This window comes from Lolium rigidum, chromosome 1 (genome assembly GCF_022539505.1).
Source record: "Lolium rigidum isolate FL_2022 chromosome 1, APGP_CSIRO_Lrig_0.1, whole genome shotgun sequence".
NCBI classification, from domain to species: domain Eukaryota; kingdom Viridiplantae; phylum Streptophyta; class Magnoliopsida; order Poales; family Poaceae; genus Lolium; species Lolium rigidum.
Window position 1 is genome coordinate 305,789,475 of NC_061508.1, and position 5,232 is coordinate 305,794,706.

A 5,232-nucleotide genomic window follows, 5' to 3' on the forward strand; every position below is an offset into this window, starting at 1 on the left:
AAAAGACCCTGAGTGGGGCGATCCAAATGATCTTGACCGTACAATTTACATCCACTGGATCAAAACAGTTCATCATCAACGTTAAAACAATTGCCAGCCCGCCCGCTGAACGGCTCATTGTGGTCATCATCGGGCACTAAACAAGTCCTCCATGAACATGTCCCCTTCGCGCTCACGCCGCGGAACGGCGCCCCCCTCACACAAATCCGCCGAACCACTACAGAACTGCCCACCAGCCACGCCGTCCTCACACGAAGCCGCCCAACCAGCGTAGAATCGTCGACCAGCTACGCTGCAGAACCGGCTCACACGAAGACACCATAGAAGATAACAACTAGTCAGTTAAGTGATCCTAAGCTGGGAAGCGATTTAAACTTCCCATATGGTATATACTCTAAACCTATGGCTTAGCGGGTCTTGCAATTCCAATGCAATTAAGTTCTCAGGTATCATATATGAAAAAACTTACTTACCCTTAAAAAATGAGTCATATGGAAACAGGAGTAGATGCACATGCAAGCAGTTATCAATTGTTATTTTACAATTTTGGTGGTCGGTTAGAACTTAATGAAAAGTAATTTGGTAATTGTGTGAAATCAACAACTTAAATTTTACATTCTCTAGGGTAGCTTATTCCTTGAACAACCATGGGTATTGCAAACATGCCATCAAACAAGAAAAGGAAGACCTCTAAAGGTAAGGATAACCAACACATATATAACTGGAATGTGGGTCCATTCTCAGGAGAAGTCGCTATGCTCCATCCAGCGATGAAGGCAACAAAGAATTGTCTTTTGGAAACAATATCCCTTGGTGTCGATGGGCGTCGGCTTGAGATCGAGCAAGGCAAGCATCCTCCCCACGGTGTGCGTGAGGAACTGCGTCGCGGCGGCGAGCTCGTCGTGCCTGGCGCAGGACATCTCCTCCATGCGGCACCCCTCGCGCGCGAAGACACCGAGGAACGCCTCGGCGCGCGCGCGGCGGGCCAGGCAGTCGCCAACGCGGACCCTGTCAAACACGAACGGGTGGCCGGCCCAACCGCCGCCCGCCAATTCCGGCCCGAACATGGGGTGCGTGCAGATGATGTCGAAGTCCTCCGGGAGGTGCGCGAGGAGGAGCTTCTTGGGGAACTCCTTGACGGAGAGGACGTCTGATGTCTACGGGTGCTTCTATTCTTGTAGACAGTGTTGGGCCTCCAAGAGCAGAGGTTTGTAGAACAGCAGCAAGTTTCCCTTAAGTGGATCACCCAAGGTTTATCGATCTCAGGGAGGAAGAGGTCAAAGATATCCCTCTCAAGCAACCACTGCAACCACAAAGCAAGAAGTCTCTTGTGTCCCCAACACACCTAATAGGTGCACTAGTTCGGCGAAGAGATAGTGAAATACGGGTGGTATGAATAAGTATGAGCAGTAGCAACAACGCCAGAAAAGTGCTTTGCTGTCCAGGACTGGCGTGTAGTTGATGGTGGTAATATTGCAGGCAGTACATATGCAGTAGAACAGTAAACAAGCAGCGATAGCAGTATTTAGGAGCAAGGCCTAGGGATCATACTTTCACTAGTGGAAACTCTCAACATTGCAATCATAAAGGAATATAAATAAGCACCTCACTATGCTATTCTGAATTACTCATTGGAAAGATAACGAACTCTAATTCATCATGTAGGCAAACCTTAAAGATGTATTCCCAAGTACTAATGAACACCCCACGCTGTCACTTTGAGCATTCACAGGAGGTACTAACACACCACAATTTCATAGAGACATCCAACTCAAATCATAACTCGGTGAATAAGTATTACGTGAAATATAGCCTAAGAGACCCACACGGTGCACACACTGTCACCTTTACACACGTGGGACAAGGAGTCTCCGGAGATCACATAAGTAAAATCCACTTGAGCGGCATAATGACATCTAGATTACAAGCATCATCATATGAATCTCAATCATGTAAGGCAGCTCATGAGATTATTGTATTGAAGTACATAGGGAGAGAGATTAACCACATAGCTACCGGTACAGCCCCTTAGCCTCGATGGAGAACTACTCCCTCCTCATGGGAGACAAGCAGCGGTGATGAAGATGGCGGTGGAGATGGCAGCGGTGTCGATGGAGAAGCCTTCCGGGGGCACTTCCCCGTCCCGGCGGCGTGCCGGAACAGAGACTCCTGTCCCCCAGATCTTGGCTTCACGATGGCGGCGGCTCTGGAAGGTTTCTCGTGCCGTGGCTTTTCCGTATCGAAGATTTAGGCCAGTGACCTTTTTATAGGCGAAGAGGCGGAGTCGGAAGGGCGACGAGGCGGTGACACACTAGGGGGTGATACGCGTACAGCACGCGACCGTTGGGAACCCCAAGAGGAAGGTGTGATGCGTACAGCGGCAAGTTTTCCCTCAGTATGAAACCAAGGTTTAATCGAACCAGTAGGAGCCAAGAAGCACGTTGAAGGTTGATGGCGGCGAGATGTAGTGCGGCGCAAAACCAGGGATTCCGGCGCCAACGTGGAACCTGCACAACACAACCAAAGTACTTTGCCCCAACGAAACAGGTGAGGTTGTCAATCTCACCGGCTTGCTCGTAACAAAGGATTAGATGTATAGTGTGGATGATGATTGTTTGCAGCGAACGGTAGAACAATTGCGGTAGATTGTATTTCAGATGTAAAGAATGGACCGGGGTCCACAGTTCACTAGAGGTGTCTCTCCCATAAGATAAATAGCATGTTGGGTGAACAAATTACGGTTGGGCAATTGACAAATAGAGAGGGCATGACCATGCACATACATGATATGATGAGTATTGTGAGATTTAATTGGGCATTACGACAAAGTACATAGACCGCTATCCAGCATGCATCTATGCCTAAAAAGTCCACCTTCGAGGTTATCATCCGAACCCCTTCCAGTATTAAGTTGCTAACAACAGACAATTGCATTAAGTATGGTGCGTAATGTAATCAATAACTACATCCTCGGACATAGCATCAATGTTTTATCCCTAGTGGCAACTGCACATCCATAATCTTAGAGGTTTCTCTCACTCCCCCAGATTCACGGAGACATGAATCCACTATCGAGCATAAATACTCCCTCTTGGAGTTAATAGCATCAACTTGGCCAGAGCCTCTACTAATAACGGAGAGCATGCAAGATCATAAACAACACATAGATATAAATTGATAATCAACATAACATAGTATTCTCTATCCATCGGATCCCAACAAACACAACATATAGCATTACGGATAGATGATCTTGATCATGTTCGGCAGCTCACAAGATCCGACAATGAAGCACATAAGGAGAAGACAACCATCTAGCTACGCCATGGACCCATAGTCCGGGGGTAGACTACTCACTCATCACTCCGGAGGCGACCATGGCGGTGTAGAGTCCTCCGGGAGATGAATCCCCTCTCCGGCGAGGTGCCGGAGGCGATCTCCTGAATCCCCCGAGATGGGATTGGCGGCGGCGGCGTCTCTGGAAGGTTTTCCGTATCGTGGCTCTCGGTACTGGGGGTTTCGCGACGAAGGCTATTTGTAGGCGGAAGGGCAGGTCAGGGGGCCACATGAGGGGCCCAGATGACAGGTCGGCGCGGCCAGGGCTTGGGCCGCACCGCCCTACCATCTGGCCGCCTCGTGGCCCCACTTCGTTGACTCTCCGGTCTTCTGGAAGCTTCGTGTGAAAATAGGCCCCTGGGCGTTGATTTCGTCCAATTCCGAGAATATTTCCTTACTAGGATTTCTGAAACCAAAAACAGCAGAACAACGACAGCGGCTCTTCGGCATCTCGTTAATAGGTTAGTGCCGGAAAATGCATAAATATGACATAAAGTATGCATAAAACATGTAGATATCATCAATAATGTGGCATGGAACATAAGAAATTATCGATACGTCGGAGACGTATCGGCATCCCCAAGCTTAGTTTACGCTCGTCCCGAGCAGGTAAACGATAACAAAGATAATTTACGGAGTGACATGCCATCATAACCTTGATCATACTATTGTAAGCATATGTAATGAATGCAGCGATCCAAACAATGTAAATGACATGAGTAAACAAATGAATCATATAGCAAAGACTTTTCATGAATAGTACTTCAAGACAAGCATCAATAAGTCTTGCATAAGAGTTAACTCATAAAGCAATAATTCAAAGTAGAGGCATTGAAGCAACACAAAGGAAGATGAAGTTTCAGCGGTTGCTTTCAACTTATAACATATATATCTCATGGATATTGTCAACATAGAGTAATATAACAAATGCAATATGCAAGTATGTAGGAATCAATGCACAGTTCACACAAGTGTTTGCTTCTTGAGGTGGAGAGTGACAAGGTATCAACTTGTCAATGCCTATGGATTGAAGGCTAGGGTTTAGTTGGAAGTAGAGGGCAAGTAGATCTCGAAGGTTTCAGCCGAAAAGTACTCGACGATTATGAAAACTAGGGTTTGTAAACAATGATTCGATGATCTCTTCGTCCCTCGACTCCCCCTTTATATAGGAGGCGGAGCCGAGGGTTTCGTTTTGTACAAGTTACAGAGTCCGGGACGGTTTCTAACTCATCCCGCCAGATTACAAATAACACTTTCTATTACAACTCTAACTTTCCTTAATATATCTTGGGCTCCCGAATCTTCTTATTCTTCGGGTAGTGGGCCTTCAGTAAACCCCGGGTACTATCTTCGGCAGGCCCATTTGGGATGCCTATGTCAGTAGCCCCCGAGATTTTGCTTGAATCGTAGAGTCAGGGAAAATCTCCACTATTTATTTTTATTCGACAGCTTTAACTTTCCTATATTTCTTCACATAAAATTCTATATTGTACAGGGATAATGGTAGTTGGGGCTAGTTCATCTGACGGATCAGGTACTAGTTAACTGCTCTCGTGGCAATCCGCAAAAACCTACTTCAAGATCACGTCCCTGGACATGACCTCGGGATACTGGTGCAAACTTCGACAGGCGCCGCTTAAGGTCTTACCATTCTATCGAGTCCCAGTAAAATTTATCGGGTACCTAACGCGTCCGTTAGGATTTTTCTTCGTATCTGTTGATACGGATAAAAGTAGCGGAAGCGCAGTCTTCGGCGATGCCACGCCCAGCGAACGGATCCGGGGTCTTACCTTCGCAAATTTGCGGCATTCGGAAATTGATCGCAACTTTGGCGTTCCGAGAATATATTGTCGAGTGCTTTTTCGGCTGTTGGAATGGCACATTTTATCGAGTCAA

General features: G+C 47.0%; 1 pseudogene; it reads right to left on the bottom strand.

Annotated features, from left to right (window-relative positions):
• Window positions 1–740: 740 nt before the first annotated feature.
• The window catches only part of LOC124660987, a 21,196-nt pseudogene continuing 16,704 nt past the window's right edge, over window positions 741–5,232 (bottom strand).